The sequence below is a fragment of the Pinus tabuliformis genome, chromosome 2_2, assembly GCF_031772625.1.
Source record: "Pinus tabuliformis cultivar Carrire ecotype Pingquan chromosome 2_2, CPIR1, whole genome shotgun sequence".
In the NCBI taxonomy this organism is placed as follows: Eukaryota; Viridiplantae; Streptophyta; class Pinopsida; order Pinales; family Pinaceae; genus Pinus; species Pinus tabuliformis.
This window is the reverse complement of record NC_142300.1, coordinates 454,160,655-454,172,197: the sequence shown is the minus strand read 5'-3', so window position 1 is coordinate 454,172,197 and position 11,543 is coordinate 454,160,655.

Genomic DNA, 11,543 nt, shown 5'->3' with positions numbered 1-11,543 from the left:
GTGCAATTCCATAAGAATCTTTTGTTTGATTTGGGAATTCTTACATAGGCATAAGCGATCTTTGTACCATAACAAATCATTTTTCCAGCTAAATGTATCAGATGTACTGGGATCTTGTTGTAACTTTCGAATGAGTGCCCACACATCTTCGTCATTCTTCCATTCCTCCCTTGCTTCGTTTATCCAATCTGGTTGGATAATAGAAATGGCGCACAACAATGCTTCCACATCCTCATCCTTTCTTGAGAGTGCATCTACCACAACGTTTTGCCTCCCTTTTTGTAGATGATTTCAAAGTCATACCCCAACATCTTTGTGACCCATTGTTGTTGCTCTTCAGAGGATAATCTTTGTTCTAAAAGGTATTTAAGACTATCATGATCCGTTTTTACCTTGAAGTGTCTTCCCAGTAGGTAGGGTTTCCATTTCTTAAGTGCATGTAATATTGCCAACATTTCCTTCTCATAAATATCTTTGTGTAAATACTTTCCCTTGATTGGACGACTTTCGAAAGAAATGCATCTTTCATCTTGCATTAAAACAACACTAATTCCATTTCCTAAAGCATCACATTCCGCAATAAAGGTTTTTGTGAAGTCCGGCGTAGCTAAGACCGTTGCTTGGCACATTGCCTCTTTAAGGTGTTCGAAGCCCTTTGTTGCTTCTGGAGTCCATGAAAATGCATCTTTCTTCAATAATGTTGTTAGAGGTGTTGTTATTCTCCCATGATTCCTAACAAACTTGCGATAATACCCTATCAACCCTAGAAATCCTCGCAGATGCTTTATGGATGTGGGGATTTTCCATTCCTTAATGGCTTTAATTTTGCTAGGGTCTACCTTAACACCTTCATGAGATACAATATGACCGAGATATTCCACCTCTTGTACTACAAAGAAACATTTGGAGCTTTTTGCATATAATTGTTTCTCCTCCGATAGTTTGAGCACCCTGTCAACATGTTCAACATGATCCTTCGAAGACTTGTTGTAGATTAGTATATCATCAAAAAATACTAACAAAAATTTTCCAAGGAAGGGTTTGAAAATGGAATTCATCAAACCTTGAAATGTAGAAGGTGCATTGGTAAGGCCAAAAGGCATGACTGAAAATTCATAATGACCCTCGTGAGTTCTAAATGTTGTTTTCGAAACGTCTTTAGTCTTCATTTTGATTTGATGATATCCTGAACAAAGATCCAACTTGGTGAAGTAAATTGATCCATGCAATTCATCCAATAATTCATCAATGATAGGAATGGAAAATTTATCTTTAATAGTGAGCTTGTTGAGTTCCCTATAATCCGGAAACATGCACCATGATCCATCCTTCTTGTGCACCAATACTACTGGAGCAGAGAAAGAACTTTGACTAGGTTGAATTATATCAGCCTCTAGCATTTTTGCAACCATACGTTTAATTTCACTCTTTTTTGGCATAGGGATATCTGTACGGCCTAATGTTTGGAGGAACACTTCCTGGAATCAAATGAATAGCATGATCATGATCACGAATAGGTGGGAGACATTTGGGAGTCTCAAATACCTTGTAATGATTGTCCAAGACTTTTTGGATATCTGGAGAAATAGATGATTTCGATATGGGAACCTCTAGCGAACATAATTGTGCAATTACACCTCGTTGTTCCTTCTTTAGAAGCTTTGTCATACCGTTAGAGCTGATTATCTTTCCCGGTTTCCCAGCAATACCCCTTAATTCAAATTCCTTTCCTTTTGCACAAAATTTCATGAAATCTCTTGAAAATTAAAAGCTATTGTACTCAAGGATTGTAGCCATTGGAATCCTAGTATAACATCAACACCACCCATTGCAATGGAAAGCATTGGGCTATTCAATACATATTCTCCCATGGATAGCTTGATATTATGGCACTTTCCAAAGTAATTTATGGTTACTCCACTTGCAACCATAACTTGACACTTTGGTGCTGGATACAAGAAGCAATTCAATTCCTTTACTATCTTACAATGAATAAAATTATGGGTACTTCTCGAATCAATCAACACTATCACCTTTTTCTTCTTGATATGTCCTTCTATCTTGATAGTTTGACGAGTGGTAATTCCAGCCAATGCATTTTTTTTTTTTCTAAGTAAAGGCTAAATCTATTAATAAAGAGAAAATATTTACAAGGAGGTCAAGACCTTAGAGGAGGCTGAAGCCATCCAATAACACTGACCCAGAGAACATAAAACCAGATAACCAAATGACTAGATAACCCGATAACCCAATTCCCGGATTGAGAAGACCCAATACATAATTCCAGAATCCATACATACAAAAAATGTTGGCCAAGGTGGTAAACAACATTACAGGGCATATGAGAACTGTGGCCATGATAATTTTTGTGCTGCCCTGATACCCATATACAAAACTGAACAAAAAATAAAGGCCTGATAAACTTGCCGAGCCAAGACCTGATACATAGCCTATGACCATGAGAGCTGATAACTATACCGATCCAAGACCTGATACAAAACATGTTGACAAAAGCCAGAATAGCATAACACATAGGATAGAAGAACCAGAAGGGAAACTGCAATAGCAGGCGCAGTTTCGGAGGCATCATGCATTTTGCAAAGGGTCCCGAGCATCCTTCTCCACCCAGCAAGGAGAGCCCATCCACATGTCATCGACATTGTCCCCGGCACCTATGTCGTTGCCACCTGGAGGAGCTACCAAACACAGATTGCAATCTGATGGGTGCGCCAGATCGACTGCAGTCAAATTGTTCTGAGCATTATCTTTTGGAGGTTTAGGGACCTCAGGAACGTTCCCCTCAACTTGCAAGTCACCATGAGTAAACACAGTTCCTACCTCATCTCCCTGGAACACACTATCATCCTGAGACTACGAGGGTGAGGTATGGACAGAGATACTGGGCCTATCTTCTTCCTCAGCCAAAATGATAGTAATGCTAGCTGAGAGAATCAGTCTGTTGAGACGACTATGAAATTTAAAGCGGGTGGTTTGGAATGAATTATGTAGGAAGGGCTTACCATGATCAGAGGACGGGGAAGCCGAAGCCAAAGGGATGATGTTCTGGGGAGAAGGCTGAGAACATCCGCGATTTCCACCGCTTCCTCCACAGCGAGAGAAACCACGGCGACGCACCATCGTTAGGAGAACAAAGAGACTTGAGGGAAGAGATGAACAGGTTAGACAGAATAGGAGTGAAGGTGGGCAAGCTAGGTAAGGAGCTTACATCGGAGAAACCCCCAAGCTACCAAAGCAACACAAGGATGCAGGAGTAAGGACAGGCTGATGAAGAGAGACCCAATGAGACTAATAGCCGAAACCACAAACGAAGCCATGAATATAAAAGCCTGCGAAGAGTCTCGGACAGGGAGCACATTCAATACCGAATGCTTGAAGAACTGCTGGTACTGAGAGTGATTCATATCATCCGCCAGAGGAGATTGAAGGCTGTGCAGGATTGCCAGGTGCAAATCCAGCTGCCGGTTTGACATGAGCCCGCATTGAATGAGCCTCGAGAGCACCCGCATCCGGGTAATTCCAGCCAATGCATTACAAGATATGGTCCGATTCATTTCTTCTTTATCTAGGGTTTGTTCTTGGAGTATATCCTCTTATTTTGACATTTCTTTTTTCTTTTCTTCCTCCTCTTCACAATCTATGTAAAATAATTTCTTCTCAGCACACTTATGACCTTTAGTGTATTTGCTATCACAACTGTAACAAAGTCCTTTTGCTCTTTTTTCTTCCAATTTTTGTGGTGTCAACCTTGTAGGTTGTGGAAGGCTAGGGGCAACAAAACTTCCATCTTTATAGTTGTAAGTGGTAGGCTTCCTGGTTGCCATAATTTTACTTTCCATTTTCTTGCTAACCTGAATGCCTTCTCCAATGAATCAGGTTCCCAAATGCAAACCTCATGTTGGATATTATCCTTTAAAGCCCCTATGAACACATCAATCATATGCTCCTCTGGAATATCTTTTACCCTTATGTTCAATTTTTGAAAGTCCTCAATGTGCTCCATCATTGAACCCTTTTGTTTGAGATTTATCAATTGGCTAAAAACGGTGTTGCTTTTTGTATCCTCATAATGTGCTATCATTTCTTTTGTAAAAATTGCCTAAGTGACAATTTGTTTACAAGAGAAAAGTCATCGATACAATACAAACTGATTTGGTTCCAAATATAAAGTTGTAATACGTACCTCTTGTGTGTTTTGCACATTATGGATACTATAAATCGAAAAATTGCTCCATCTGTAGTATCCATGTTCCGGGATCCTTGCCATCAAACTTCCTCATATCGATTTTTGGAACATGGTGGGTCTTCAATCCAACATTAGAGTCTATGAAATCATGATTAACATTTCTTTTGTTCTCATCATGAGTTTCCTTTACTACCCTTTCACCATTAGTGACCATTTCTTGTAGCAACTTATTCAAATTTATCTTCAGTTCTTCCATCTTATCGTCCATGCCATTCGTCTTAGCATCCATGCCATTCGTCTTAGCATCCATGCCATTCATCTTAGCTTCCACACCATCCATCTTAGCTTCCACACCATCCACCTTAACTTGCATGACATTCATATTAGCTTCCACGTCATTCTTCTTGGCTTCACTTACCTTTAATTAGAGTGAAATTTGTTGTACTTGGTCTTATAATTTTGATATATCATGTTAAATTTCTTCCTCTTCTTCACGAGTCATGCTAGAGCTTTCAGGTTGCTTACTAGGTGTTTCCATTTTATTTCTTCAGGAATTAATTAATGCTAATAATTCTTCACTATTCCCTTTCAATTCCTTCAAACTAATTTTTCAAACCAATCTTATGCAAAATTTTAAAAAAACTACACAGCTTTTTTTTCACTTTGTAAGAGCTCGATATTGAATATGTTGTATCTCTGTAACTACAGATCTCGAATATCTGAAATTGCCTCCTGAGGTAGCCCTTTTAGTCCTCTTTCTAACCTTGCAAGTCTGATCAAGATTGGATTCTTCAAGGAAGAGTTATGCTAAATATCCCACGGTGACTTGATTATAGACTAGTTCTGTAGAGCGAAATTGTACGACATGCCACGTGTCATTGTTTTGACCTTAGTACTTGAAAAGGATACACAAAAACTATAGGTTGTCCTCTTTCTAAAACTTATGAAATTTGAATCTGATGCTCAAAACAAAAGTTATGAAAATTTTCCCCAGGTCACATGTTTGGAATGTAATTTGAGAGTCTACGAAAATCCTAACTTCCTCAGCTCATATCTCTGCAAATATAGTAAAACAATCTCTGAAATTTGGACCTGAAGTTTACATCGATTTTAGCTCAAATGGGTTTTTTTTATATCTTTTGAAACGTCGTAGAAAAAAATTTATGGTGCAAATTCCACGATGACCTGTTTGGAGCAGCGAAACCTTAGAATCCAAAGCTCTGATACCAAATGTTAAGAAACTAGCTCATAAAAAGTTAGAAAAGATAGATATATGCCTTAGAATTCACCCTCTTCGAGGGGCCAATCTCATTTACATTACAAAAATGAACAATTCTTGGATGATGATATAAATTACTAAACCTCCCTTCTATATATAGGAGTCTAAGGGGTCACAATATAATCAAGCCGACATAACAATAATAACATAAGGGCACAAAAATAACAATAGTGGGATTCTATGGGGCATACTAATAACAATATGGCGACAATAGGGGCACAATAATAACAATAAGGGATACAATGACAATAATAATGGGGGAATCACTAGTATTATAGGGGCCTAACAAGCATGACCACGAGTGATTGTTTGGCCCGACACTCACTTATGTTGTGAGTGGAACTCCTATGGAACTCACACCATTTTCCCATGTCCTTCTTTGTCTTCAGGGTGTTGTTCTTTGCTTGCATTCAACAGGTTGTTGTGGGTCGCTCGCCTTGGCTTTGGCCTTTGCTTTGTGGTTTGGGGGCGCCTCTTCCTGGCTTCGGATTTGCAAATCCAAAGTCTTGCTTCTTCTGTTTAAACTTATGTTAAATATTGATAGTGTATCGATATGTCGTGTTGAGAGAGGAGATGTCCAGGAACTCCACTTGTCCTGGATGTACTTGTACAAGCAGTCGTGGTACTTGAGTATGAAATGCCGCTCATAATCCTTGATACTCAATTTTGTGTTGAGGGTATGGAAACATTTATGAACTCCGACACATCTTGGTCCCTTCTCTGACATAGTGTGGTCCACTTTATGTATTTATCTTCATAGCTCCCGATAAGGTAATATTGTTCCTTGATGGTGTCTCCAAAAAAATCCCAAGTGGGTGCAGCTAAAAACAATGAGGTTTCTCCCTCATCCTTTTGTTCACAGTAGGTTTCCCACCAGTGCTTGATGTGTGGGGTGATTTTGAAAAGTGAAAAAGTAATATTTTCATGATTGGAAAAGTCATGAACTAAAAAATATCCTTCCAACAAATTCAACCATTTATCCATAGTGTCTGCATCTACCTGGCCTGAAATATGGGAATGTCAAAGTTAACTTGCTCCTTAAAAGGAGTGGCACCTCCAGAGTGGCTGTTGGATGAAGATGTGTCACCTATAGGTAACTGTCGAAGGATCTGGGAAAATTTATCCTGGGTTTCCCCACCTTAGCTTTGGGCTTTGCTCTGTGGTTTGGGGGCGCCTTTTCCTGGCTTTGGATTTGTAGATACAAAGCCTCGCTTCTTCTGTTTAAACTTCTGCTCAATCTTGATAGCATATTGGTATTCCATGCCAAGTGAGGAGATATCCAGGAACTCCATCTCATCTTGGATGTACTTGTGCAGGAAGCCACGGTACTTGAGTACCAAATGCTGCTCATAATCCTTGATACCCAATTTTGTGTGGAGGGTATGGAAAACATTTGTAAACTCTGACACATCTTGGTCCCTTCCCTGCCATAGCGTGGTCAAATTTATGTATTTATCTTCATAGGTCTCGACAGGGTAATATTGTTCCTTGATGACATCTTGGAAATAATCCCAAGTGGGTGCGGCTGAAAATAATGAGGATTCCCTCTCATCCTTTTGTTCATAGTAGGTTTTCCATTAGTCCTTGATGTGTGGGGGGGTTTTGAGAAGTGCAAAAGTAATATTTTCCCCATTGGAAAAGTCATGAACTGAAAAATATCCTTCCAACAGATTCAACCATTTATCTAGGACATCTACATCTATCTGGCTCTCAAATATGGGAATTTCGAAGTTAACTTGTACCTTAAAAGGAGTGGCGCCTCCAGAGTGGCTGTTGGATGAAGATGCGTCGCATGTAGGTAGTCGTCAAAGGATCTGAGCAAATTTATCCATCATTGTGTTCCTCTATCACTCAAGGGCTTCCTCAAGAAATATTTTGATAGGATCTCCTACCCCCTCATCTTTCTTTTCTTCTAACATAGGAGGTCATCGAGGTTTGCGAGGTTAGTCTTGTAGAGGTTCAACCAGATCAAGCCCTAACTCCTTATACCCTAACCTCGTTGGGGACCTGCAAAGAAAAACAGAGAAAGAGCAGACCACTTTGATACTATTGATATAAACTTAAAATGGAATGCAACAAATTAAAAATATAAACATGACTATAGAGATGCAATAGAAATAAGACTTGTTTTTATTAATCTTATAATACTAAAATATGCTTACAAACATAATGGAAATAAACTAGCTCGGGTGATGGTAGCTTATCTGTGAGAAGGGGTGGTGGCTACATGCCTATGAACTATGTTATAATGAGGCTCAAGGGCCTATTTATTATTGAACAATAAGGAAAAATTCTAAACAACCAAAACCCTAACCCCAGGAGATGGAACACCAAGAGTTTGTGGGCCCCGTTGGGGTTAGTTGGGCAACCAACTTCCTGGAGTCGTAACTTGGTCATATAATCTCCGTTTGGTGCGTATGATACCTTGTTGGAAAGGTATCTCTAAGTACTACAAGATTTGTGGCAAGCCCCTACCTATAATTACAAGCCTACTGCAAACCTCAAAAAAAGGTCGTTTTGGGGGTCAAAACTGCTCCAGAAGTTTAGGACCCGAAAAACTGCTAAAAATAGTAAATGCTGAAATGAAAAAGGAAACAGATGAAATTGATTGGAGGTCTAGGTGGAATAGGTGGGTGGCCACCAATAGCCACTAGATCATGTAACCAAATTTACGTTTCCTAGTCAAACAACTCGACTACTCTGCTATAGGACTCGTCCAAGATGAATATGAGATGGCACGACCTACCTTTCAACAACAAAACATGACCCAGAGTAATAAGGAATTATGCAGTCAACATAGAAGGGGATTTGACACATGTGTCCTTATATAAACTCATGCTAGTAATGGTAAAACATTCAATAGTTAAGAGGAAGCATGACCTAACTCATAGTCGAAAAACCAAAGCATGAAGGGGGCCGACAACAACATCACACTTGAGGCCTAAAAAGTTATAGAGGGCATCAAGGAGATAGTGACGACTACAATGATGAAAATACCCACCAAGTTCTTCATGAATGCAACATGATGGGACCGCACAGAAGTTGCTCATGCAAGGACCTTTTCATGAGGTGAAGAGGAAACAAGACAAGAAAAAAGAGAACATAAGCATTCAGAATGCAAGGCAATAAATCAAGAATATGTTGGGGTAGTTTTCTCACAAGAACATCACAGTGGCGACTTTGAAAATCTTGGGAATAGTTTCAGGCAACTGGGATTTTTCATGGTAGAGATTGGACTTCTATTGGCTCATCTATGTGATCGGCTATTGATGGCATAGATATGGAGAATACAATATTTACACTATTTGCGTTTTTAGCATCCATATCAAAAGTTTGACTTTCACTTCTCAAAAGGAATAAAATGGGGGTTTGATTAAAAAAAAATTTAATTTCGAGACTCAAAATCTGAAATCAACAATAATAATAATATTTTTTCTTTTCCTTAATAAAATTGATAATTTTTCATACCATTGAACCACTAAGCAATTTGATGGAGCTTTCCAAGAGCATGCAAAGTTGGAATCTCCTCTTCACATCAACTGCATTATTGATGCTCTAATACCACAATAATAGCATAAGTGTCCTTAAACACACAAATTTTATTAATAAGGAAAATAAAATTACATAGAATCTGCAAGAGTTTGCACACAATCACTCAACACTCTTGAAAGCAGATAAATTAGCTTTAAATAAGTTAATGTCCTAACTTATTTTTGCTATGGATCACTTATTTCATTTACAAGTGTCCATTTACATTTAATGTTCTCATAACAACACTACTAAATATTTTCCTAAATTGGTTCCTAAGAAACGACATCTTTCCAGATGTCATATCTTTTACAACAAATAGTTATTCTAAAATGTCTCTAAAATCTAATTAAATATTTGAAATAATTAAACTAAAGTTTATGTGTTTTGGATCATCTGACAGATCTATTATGTATAATTTAATTGTGGATAGATCTAAATAAAAGGGTAGATCTACATATGAAGGTATTGGATCAATATTGATTGGGTTAGATATGTGTGTGAAAATGTTGGATCAGCAAAGAATTGGTCAAATCTTGTGTGGATCTACCATTATCAGAGAGAGAGAGAGAGAGAGTCAATCATGGGGTGTCCATACAACTGTGCAGAAGAGGAGGATTTGAGTGGCACAGAGGTAGATTTGGTGCAAGGGGTGATCTAGATCAATGAGCGAGTGTCGATATGATTTTTTACGGAGGAGACATGCCCAAGTCAATGGAAAAGCTAATGCATATGAGCTGAAAATGTTAGATCAGAATAGAGAAACCTGATGTGAGGGCCATGGTAAATTTTTTGTTGGCTTTGCAAGTTGCAGTAGAGAGATCAACAATGGAGAGCTTCATGATGGCCTATCGTGTCACACTCTTCAACAATGCATAAGATTGTAGAATTGAGGCTTCTGTGATCCATATCAAGTTTACGAGAGATTTTTCGATGAAAACCACTTGAAATATCATTTGTCGACGCGTTTCGAACCAACTAGTGTGGTTCATCGTCAGTACAAGTTGAAGAAACAGATCCAACTTTGCATGTTAAATAGTTTGAGCAGAGCCTCCAACGGCTAACTTGAGAAACGACTAATTTTGACTTTTGGACCAGGGTCATAATTTTTTTTATAATTTAATGGAAGTTAGTTATATTAGGTGACCATTCCCTTAGAATATATATATAACATAATTTTAATTGGTGTTTAAGTTAACAGTTAGTTAAAAAGGTATTATTTAATAAATACATAAAAATTATAAGTTATATCATAATTTAAATGGAAGTTAGTTATATAAAGTGACCTTTCTTTTAATATATGTATAAATTATATATATATATATATATATATATATATATATATATATCTGTATGTATGTATGTATATGTATGTGTATGTGTATGTGTATGTGTATGTGTATGTGTATGTATATGTATATGTATGTAAATATAAATATATAAAGTAATTTTAATAGGTTGTTAAGTTAATAGTTAGTTAGAATTTAATAAATACATATTACACTAAGAAAATAATATTAAGTTAAATTAAATATCTAATTGTTAAATTAACCTAAAAAATAAATAAATAAATAACTTACAAAAAAAAAATTAAAAATTTTAATTAAGATCGTAGTTAGTTAAAAGGTACTAATATTATAAAAATATTAAAATGAGTCAAGGGGTGGAAAGAATAAAAATATTTTAATTAATCAGAAAAATAATTGTATATGTTAAATTAATTTAATATAATCTAATAGTTTAAAAAAACAAATAAATAAAATAATAAATAATAAATAAATAGAGGAGCCAAAAAACGGGGGGGAGGGGGGGAACCGACTAGGAAGAGAGTGCTAGGACCCAACACCTACTGATTTTCCAACTATCCTCTCTATTGAGATTGCTCAACCTCTTTTCAATCTCAAGAGCTTCCCTAAATTTCCGATGATGGAACTGCGAAACTCTAGCAATAACACTAGCCTCCTCAATACAAACATGATGATTGGTTTTTTCCGCATGTTCAGCTAAAGCGGAAGACTTTTCTCTCCTATGCTTAAGGTTAGTTGCGTGCTCACTAATCCTTTGATTAATGGAGCGACCAGTCTCACCAATATAGGGGGTCCCACAAGAACAAGAGATAATATATACCCCTTTCATATCTTTAGGGTCGATAGGATCCTTCACTGATCTGAGGGACATACGAATGGTGTTAAGGGGCCTAAAGGTCATAGGGACACTATGCATCTTGAGAATCCTTGCAATCTTATCAGTGGTCCCCTGAACAAATGGAAGATGGACACCTGGAATTTGTTCCTTCGGTTCCATTTTAGCAAGAGAATTCTTGGCAGCTTTAAGGAAAGCCTTCTAACCCATGTATCTACTATAACCATTCTCAACAAAGACATCAAGGAGATGGGATTTTTCCTTCTCAAAATTCTTTTTATCTGAGATCCTTAGGGCCCGAGTAGCAAGGGTATTGAGAACACCCATCTTTTGAGCCAGGAAATGGTGGGAATTGGCCTGAAGATACTTCTCCGTATGCGTTTTCTTTCG